This window comes from Teleopsis dalmanni, chromosome 2 (assembly GCF_002237135.1).
Source record: "Teleopsis dalmanni isolate 2A chromosome 2, ASM223713v2, whole genome shotgun sequence".
In the NCBI taxonomy this organism is placed as follows: Eukaryota; Metazoa; Arthropoda; class Insecta; order Diptera; family Diopsidae; genus Teleopsis; species Teleopsis dalmanni.
The window spans coordinates 50,612,841-50,622,989 of record NC_051847.1 but is presented as its reverse complement, the minus strand read 5'-3'; the positions used below and the strand labels follow the sequence as shown (position 1 = coordinate 50,622,989).

The 10,149-nt window shown below is 27.0% G+C and overlaps 1 protein-coding gene across 1 annotated transcript in view; it reads left to right on the top strand.

Moving 5' to 3' along the window:
* Positions 1-272: 272 nt before the first annotated feature.
* Positions 273-10,149, top strand: part of LOC119674511 — a 284,554-nt gene continuing 274,677 nt past the window's right edge. The window contains exons 1-2 of the mRNA XM_038085653.1: positions 273-330; positions 9,072-9,130. The gene's annotated coding sequence lies outside the window, so the exon portion shown is untranslated. The remainder of the gene's footprint in view (positions 331-9,071; positions 9,131-10,149) is intronic.

Here is a 10,149-nt window from a genome sequence, read left to right as displayed (position 1 = left end):
TGCACTTTACGTCTCTTTGAGTTTCTCTTGCGGTGAATATTTTTGGCAGTTCTTGTTTTCTATTCTGCTGTTTTGTTTTGATTATTGCAAAATGTGATTAAAAATGCATTCGGTGCATCTTTTGATTTTTTTAATTTAGTTTAATAAATATTAATTTAATAAATATAAAAATTAATTTAAAAAAATAGAAATATAATTCATAAATAAATCAGCTAAGTGTATGATTCATTTAATTAATTATATTTTAAATTTTTATCTCAATGTAATTGCAGATCACTTGGTTATGTTGTGGGTGCATCGTGCAATTAGTTTAATGCGGGGTGGATTTTGGTGAGTAGCTTATAATAAATATGATAAATATTTATTAAATGAACTTTATTGCAGATATCTTCAACATTTGTTACCAGTAAATGTTATATTAGATGTTGTGTTGTGTATAAAATGAATAAAACTGTGTTGTGATATTATTTTTGTTTTTTTAGTTCATTGTAATGTTTGTACCAAAGTGATGTGTCTAATGTATATAATATATAATGTATATTTATGTACATCTGTACCAATCTGTATTGGTCAAACCTATATTTTATTCGTTTCAATAAAGTTAATACGCAATACGCTTAAGCACACAGTCTTATAAATCTGTGTTAATTTATAATATATTAGCCCGTATACTTAACAGGTATAAGTCAGAGATAAACTCTGTAGTCAATAAATAATTTTTATCTTACACCAATAAAATTAGATTAGATTAGATTCTCATTTAAACTACTGATATATTTTATGTTATTCATGTATAGCCAATTTTCAACACATTTTTATATCAAAATATATCGGAAAACATGAGAACTGATGACGCTTCTACAAATTATATAACTTACACCCCAATTAAAGCATTTAAACTGCTATTCGGTACAATAAGGTTGGGAACATTCTATTTATAAAATATTAATAATTTCTTCAAACTCTTTAAGTGTAGAATAGCACTTTTTAATAGTACTTATTTATGATGTTATGCAATAATCACAGCAACAAAAACCAAACGTTTTTTTAATAAGTTAAATTTAGCTTCAAGTTCATGAATAGTAAACAAATAATGTTGATATATTAAGATCTTTAATACTACAACCGGCAGTAACCGATTATAAAGCATTTAGCGTTTCTTTATGAAATTCAATAAATAATTTTTTTACCCTGCTCAAATTAGATCCATCCAAACTACTGAAATATTGTTTGGAGTTTTGGGTGGTCACTGGTGTATAGGAACCCACGCAGAAAAACTGCTCATTCCTATAAATACTCATTCTAAAAGTTGTGGAAAAGAATCAATTAAGCATCCAGAGAGTAAAATAAAAATAAAATAAAATTTTCCGACAAAAACAAAAACCTACAAAATATCTATATTTACCAACGGTTGAATAAGTTATTCGCCAAGATAGACGTAATTCCGAGAGAGCCTCAAGTCTGATCCAAATCCTCATGTTCGACATTTTTCTTCTGCACCTACACTTAATCGTCTTAAAAGAAAATCATTGATAAATACGATTACTCTAGCTCAATAGCATAAATGTTAGTTTTTTAAGATTCGTAAAATTATTGCAAATTTTTTACTTATACTTATAAAATGATGAAAAATTGAGTGTTAATTGTAAACAGAATTTGTAATGAAATTATTGAAATTTAAAAAGAAATTCGTTCACTTTAATAATTATAATGTAATAATGTGGAAAAATAAATTAATTTTCTCTCACCATACTTCGCTTAATTTATAGAATGAGAATACTTGGTAGATGGTGCAATTATATACTATATAGACAAATTTAAGCTTATGTTTATTTTTATATAATGTGTTTTATTTTTAATATTAACAACACATAACTTTGTACAAATAAAACCATTTTCGTAATAAGGATAAAGGCTTATTTAACAAAAACTTTTTCTGATAAGTTGGGAAAAGTTTTGCAACCATCTTCTTCAACCCTTAATGAGGTTTACAAAATAATAGTAATTTCTTAAGGCTTTTATTTGAGCCAAGATGTGCGTAAAAGAATTTATCTTTTAGTTTAATTAGAAGGTAAGGTTTTATGATATATGTACGTCTCATTCCGTTTCAGTATATTAAATGTGAACGTTTGTAGGTGGATGAAAATTATTTAAATTATACTAATATCTTTTCAATTTAAATATATTGATAGTAACATTTAAAATAAAACATTTTTATTCTTTATATACTTTAGAAACTTCCATCAATTCCAGTTTGATAACTTCTCTAGCTAAAATCTTAAAACGCACCTAAATAAAATGTTCACAGAAAATGCAAAAATAAATTCTCGGCTTTCAATTTCTTAATGAAAAATTTCTATTTTCCTAGTTTCACTGCTTTTGGCAGGTAAAATTCTGCCTGTTAAATTCTCGACAATTTACGAAATTAAATATTTCAACTTCAAAAGATGAATGAATTATGTGTATTGGAAGTTTGAGCTGGCGAATTAATCAATTTCAATGTAAAAAAAATGTGGGCCGTTAGTGATAACTCATTAAGTAATTATTATTATAGAAAATCAGTAAAATAAATTCTTGGTACTATTAAATATTACAAAATTTTAGATCAAATATTTGTCAAAACCTAATTAAGGTTTTAAATGAATTACTGAACTTTCTATTTATATTGTCAGCCCAGTAAATTAAAATTAAAAACAAAAAAATTTGAATTATTGTAATTACATCTTTCTACCTTATTTGATGAAAATAAATAAACTAAAACTCCTTCTTCCAGCTTTCAAACATTCGCCACTAATCTAGGTATACTCTACTTCCTGAATTTAAACCATTTGTTATAACATTCCTACACTTTACTCGGCACATCTCTAAACACTGATTTCTAAATATTGCAATAGGTTCTTATGTCTACCATAAATAATGAAACAAAAAAAAGTTATTGAGTTTCGAATCAAGACTATGTGAATGATGACCCATGTTTTTGATATTTTGACTTTCAAAAAATCAAATGCTGTGCTAATATGTGAGAGATCTTATTATCACGATGAGAAAAAGACGTGAGATATTTTTAAATTTCCCGAATACTTCTGGCAAGTGTATAGTTTTCAGAATAGATAATTTGTTCCAATCCAAAGAAGTATGTCACATGCAAATTTTGCATTATTTGCTTTTGGACAGAATAAATTTTTTTCTAGTACAACAACTTATTTCAAACACAATTACTACTATTTCAGGCACTATCAAATACTCTATTCCAGCATTTTATAGTTCAAAAGGATATATCTAAATCGTCAGTTCAATCAGCCTCTTCCACAGAATATGCAGACATTCGCTTCTGCATTTTCCACTTGCGACATAACAAAATTCTGCGAGTGATTTTTCCCTTTCATGAAATTGTGTTCACCTTAAAGTCTATTTGGACTATTATTAACTATATCAACCTAATAGTATCGCCTCATATTTCATCATGATACACTGAGAGAATAAGATTACAGACGTAAGTAACAGTAACCTCCTTCAGCCAACCAGAGCAGTGGATTGCCATCGACAGTTGATAGTATAGGGTCTCTTCATATCGTTGGCCACCTACTCGTTTTAATTAATCAAACACCTTTCTAGCTGCAGCATTTTCTTCCATTCGCACGACATGATCAAGCTAGTGAAACACTTGAATTTTTATGCGATTGATTCCCCATAAAATATTAAAATGGTTAACTTAACTCATTACAAATTAATTTATTGGATAAATTAAAATTACACATGCTTTTATGTAAAAGCCAAAGCTTTGGGATACAATATTGAGATTTATTTTTGCATATATTCTATAAATAAACTCTAGCATTTCAGATTCTATCGTCATAGAATTTAGCAGAAATCCAAGTTATATATATATTTCAAAGTATTTGTCTTACTATAGGAAATAATATTATTATCATAATTATGTTATTTTTATATAATTTAAACAAATTCGTTTATCTTTTTTACTAACTATGGAAATATGCAAGAAAATGTAACTTTTAATTTCATGAATAATTAAATATTTATTATTTACGGACTTAACAATTTTTAATATAATTGTTTTCTCAGGTTAATTGGTCAATTTTCTTAAAAAAAAAAAAGTCAGGACTTTAGTTCTGATGATGACTATAGACTTAAGTAGCAATTAGATTAAATAAAAATTATGATTAAATAATTCCTTTAATTTTAATAAAAATAAAAAATTGATTAATTACCATATAAAACCATTATATGAGTAACTAAAGCAAACAAAATCGATTTGCTAATTTTCTAAAACATTATCTTCCATAATCAAATATATTACATTACAATTTCAGCATTTCAAGTGCTATTCGGTAGTTTAAAGTTTCGAAAACTCTATTTATAAAAATGATTCATTTCTTCACAATATTTTAGAGCAGAATAGTGCTTTTCAATAGTACTAACTTTATATATTATGCAATAGTCACATTAACAAAACCAAAACATTTCTTAAATATACAAAATTTAGTTCTAAGTTTATGATGAATATGGATTTACAGTTGATTTCTTGAGATCTTTAGTACAACAATTGAGCTTAAATGAATATTTGGCAATTGGGTTTTCTTTACGAAATGAAAATAAAGAATGTTTTTTTTTTATCAAAATGATCATAAATAAATTTTTTTGTGAATTATTTTGTAAAATGTTGCAAATGTAGTTAATTTTTCTTAAAACTAATTAATTCTTAAAATTTCAAGAGTTTTTGTATAAAGAGTTAGGTGTCTGTATATGTGAGAATTTTATATTGTTAAAAAGTTAAATCCATAAAATACTCTATAATACTATAATATATACTATAGTACTATAATTTTCCATATAATACCTATAATACTCTTTCTTTACGAAGATCAAAATGTGTCCTGTAGAAAAGTTCCAGCAATATGAAATTCACGTAATTGAAATCAGCGTGTCTTCTAATTAATTTATATTATATTTAAATATGGAACCAAGAGATTCTTGCGAAACTAAACTAAATAAATGAATTTAACTGTTGGATAAGATAAGATTTCATTTTCTTAGTAAATTAAATGTTAAATTATTTTTCTCTAAAAACTTAATTTAATATTAACAATTTTGTTATAATACTCAAAAGTAATTTTATTTTTAAACTTATCATTTAATATGGAGTTTATCAAATATATTTCTTATTTCCTCTTAAAATGGTATCACTAATAAAATGCTAAAATAATAAAATATAATATAATACATCAGAAAAATGTGTTAAATATCATATAACTTTCTGGCTTTTTGAGATATACAAAAAAATCTAAACTTAACCTTGTTTGGGCCCAAATTAAAAGAAGTTTCCGTAAGCCCATTGGTGTCAAAATACATGCATTCAAAGTAAAGCCCGCTTTACTGGTTCAGAAAGTACCGAATTTTGATGGTATAATTTTAATTCTGCCACACTGTTTGTCGGTATGATCGTTTTAGGGAGATTGGGGGGCTAGAGCTGAAACATTTGATGGACCCTGATTGTTAAATTAGATAACATAGTCATTTTTAATTACTGAAACTATTATTGAGCATAACTGAAGAAAGTCTACTTTCGAATTAAATTTCTGGTTGGACGTAGGGCATCCGACATCATAATACCGAGCTTCAGCATTTAAAAGCATACCAGACAATTTTCAATGCTATAAATTTTCTCTATATAAATAAATATTATTACACGTATGTCAGATTCATTAAATGTATGAGCATAATTTATACTAAATTTATTTTATAAATATTGTAAGTAATTTTATGATTTACTACTAAAAAATCTTAAATTAATAACAAAAATCTAACATAAAATAAATTTTACAAAAAAATGCCGGTTTTTAACCCTTTTGTATGTACAAAATATACATAAAAATTGTTGTATCTTAAAAAAAATGAAACGTACATAAAATTTAAGCTGAGCTCCATTCTCCCACCCATCATTTTACGTTATGCACACGAATACATTCAAAAAAAAATATTCACTCAAATATTTTCTCTTTTTTCACTGCGATGTGCTCTCAACGAAGGGGAGCTACTTCGGTTTCACCGTTCCAAAAGAAGGTGAACAACTCATTCTGCCTGCTTCACTTCAGACACATCGACGACATTTGAGTTTGCTTCATTCATTTCGGTTTACTGGAAGAGCAGGAATAGTGCAAATTTATGCTCAAATTTTTCCGTAACATGGAAATGCCCTTACATTTTTTCTCATATTTTCATTTTGGCTGGTTTTCCTTTTCTTTATTTCATCTTTTTTAATTTGTTATTTATTTATGTGGTATGGATATTTTCATATTTTATTCACTAATTCCAGTGCATATTGTATTTTTGTATGCAAATTTTATAAAATTTTTATTAATTATGTGAGTACATTTATATTTTATCTTTTTGTGAACTTTTTCTAGTTTCTAGAAATTCTTTAAAGATAAAGCAAAATAAGAAATAGCAAATTCACAGAATAATGACACTTTAAGCATATATACAAAATAGATTTAAGTTTAAAAAATTTAATTTTCATTACAATTTTACTTACAAGAAATATGAAACAGCAATATAATATTATAATAATAATAAGTAAAGTTCAAGAACAACTAGATAATAGTGCTCTAACTTCCCTACTTATATGTATTATAATATTAAGTTTCTTCTCAAAATAATTCTCAAATACTGAGCTTTACTAGCAACTACTTCGCTAGCTTATGCGCCCAGTGGTGAATGAAGACGAGGTTCTAAACAAAAAACTGTTTAATGAGGTAGTCGGAAGAAGAAAACGTAGAGGAAAGATGGAGTAGTAATCTTTATTTTAAAAGAAATAATACAAAATATGGTACATATATATAAAATATAATACAACCCTAAGTCAATAAATAGCTTTTACCTTTCTTAAAATTAATTTTCAAATCATTATTCTTAAAACAACCAATTGCATATAGTATCTATTATGTTATATCAGAACAGTCTCTTAAACATTACTGGCAAATTATTGTTATTGAGCTTTTAATAATATCTCTTGATTTATATTATCACAGACCTGATCTGGTTCAATATGACCTAGATGGTTTTTCATTGCGGAGGAACTGAACCCCCATTGAGAAGGAGGAACATAATGCCTACTATATAATCTTTATTGCATATTGTTAATATATTATTTATTTGTTTTTCATTTGTAACTGAAATTGTAATCGGATTCAGAAATAAATAGTCTTACATATTTTCAAAATCAATAGTAAGAATTATTCACGATATGATGAGAAAGAAATTCAATCAACTTGAAAATGTGGGCTATATTTATACAGTAAATTATATTAGATATAAATAGTATATAAATAAAAACTATAAAAACTAACATATTTCAGTGATTTCATTGAGACAAAGATTTACAGAAGCCTTTTAAAAACAAAAATAAATTAATATTCTAATTGATCTCAGATCTATTTGGACTGAGAGACTAAGATTCAACACTTTTCTTGTTGTCTCGAATTAATGGTTCGTAATAACTAAAACGTTTTTAGGCCAAGTCCTAATTACTGTAAATTAATGTAAACAACTTGCTGTTACTGAATGGAGTAACATACATTCTTTACTATTAATTTAGTCATCGTTTTTTTTAGAGCGTCATAATCACATTGGCAACCCTAAGTAGCCTAAGCTCGTTTGTTCGAATGAAGGGGACATATGCTTAAGGATCACTTGATGGTTCGGTCCTAATTTTACAATCAATGACTTCGCCTTATGTCTGCACATCGAAGTCAAACTACTTCTTTAAAGATTTTTATCGATAGGAAAATCCGTTTATATGTTCTAAAACAAATTATAACGGAGGAGGAGATCTCCCGGAGGGGCTGAAGTTAAGTTTTTGAAGAACATTTTTAGGTGCATTTACATTTACTATAGCAATGATTTAATTTATTCAGTAGGCGTAAGAGACTGGCAGGTTTTATTTTTTGACAATAAAATATTATGCTATATATTTTATATATTTATATATATTATGCTATATATTTATTTATATATATATATATATATATATATATCTTTTTCGCCAATAAAATATTACAAACTAATAAGTGTAAATAAAAACTTCCGGTAACAGCACAAAAAATAAAGTTTAAAAATTTTTTAAACACGTTATAATAATATGTAATAAATATTACTAAGGAAGCAGAGCATTTATTCTCAGTTCATGCCAAAACTGTGTGGAAAACTTGAATAAGATTTACTAATGACACAAAAATCTTAAATGGTACATATATATGCCTATACAGCCCTATGATCCACTGAGGCCCTATGCTCCACTGAGGACCTATGCTTCACTAGGAGAGGAAGACAGGAGCAAGTAAGTAAGTATCCTTATTAGTTGCCATTAAAGATTCATATATTGTATAGCAACGAGTCTATCAGGTCTAAATGTGATCTTAGGCAACCAGTGTACCTACCTTACTACTACTCTTATAACAAAATTAATTTTAATTTTGTAGTAATATTTAGAAATGGAATTAGTTTCATGAAATATTTCTGATTACTTAGTTTTATTGCATAGTTTTCAAAATAAATTTAATTAAAATTTAATTATTGTGATTTCTGTGTAAACATTGCAAACGTGTAACACTCGCAAAAATTAGCCATAAATTAAAAACAAAAACAATTATAATTTGTAAACATTTTGTCATAACATATTTATTGCCATATATTTTCTCATATACCATGTTTTCCTTTTACACTGAAAATGTGCAGTTAAGCTCGTATATCGCGGCGATTATGTATATTCCACTCGTTTAAGTTTCATATTCACTCATTTTTTCATTTCTACTCACACCATTTTAAGTTTTCCATTATTGGGATTTTTTCTCTCCATTGTGTGTGGATACATTGTATGAGTGCGGGCATGTATCATACGCTCTGTACTGGAGTATTGTATTGCACACGAGTTGAATATGTTGTTATTGTTGTTCATGTACATATTTTTACATACTCTTATATTTCATAAACGTGTGTATTGCTTGTTTGTATCTGCCGGTTTTTATATGTTTTCTTTTATTTTTTTTTTTCAGCTCCAAAGTGCTTAGACTCCGCCTTCTTTAACATAAACAGCATTTTGGCGCTTCACATGGTAAGTTTTTATTTTGTGATTTACTCTTGCATGCATTTTAGTCATCGTATTCGTAATCGCTTCTCTATATGCTTCAACCAATAAATGATTTGTATTCAAATTGTGTAGATATTTAAAATGATGTACATTATTGTGTATGTAAATATCTCTGACTATATAATATGATTTTAAATTTTGAATTTAAATACATTTTTAACTTATTAAATTTTTTTTAAGTTAGATGAGTTCTAACATATCTATAAGCACTAATTTTTAGTTACTAACTAAAATTAACAACAAATTAATTGTAAAATCAACTTCGTGAATTATTAGTTCAATCACATTTTTATTTAAAAAAAGTCCGTTGATTGTGATTAATAATGAAATTTATTCAAGTTCATTAACAGTTCAATATTTCGATCATTTTATTTAAAGTAAAAATGCAATTGACTTAAGAGCCCCCTCAAAAATTTTTGTAGGAGCCACCATAAGCCTGGTTCTGACACTACAGATGCTTCGGTGTTTGTTCTGCGTGAGCCGGTAGACATGTACTATAGGGAACCCTTTGGGACAAATATTAACGCTACTTTCGACTGATTTCTATGTACTAAGTTAGCGCTTCTACATTTGGAGTATAGTTGGCATGTAGTACTTGATCTGGCACCTAACCTGTAATATAAATACTTTATAAAATCTACAAGGTTTCTGTAATGTAGCTATAATCATCTTTACCTCTTTATAGGAGTGTAAAAACAAGTCTTTTATGTTAAAAAACTTATCTTCATCTGTTAATGATATCAAAAGGAGACATGAAAATAGCTTTTATGTAAAGAAAATAATTAACCTCATTAGTAATTAGTAATTATCTCACTGCATTAATATTTAATGATCATATCGAACATGCAGTAGAGGAAGTGAAACTTTGCAGTGAATACAGTGTCTGTAGCAAGTATCATACAGTAGCAATATAGATGAGTACCATTTTCTTCTACCTCATCTGACAATCAATAGTTATTGAAAAGGGTCCTTAATCGGTCAGC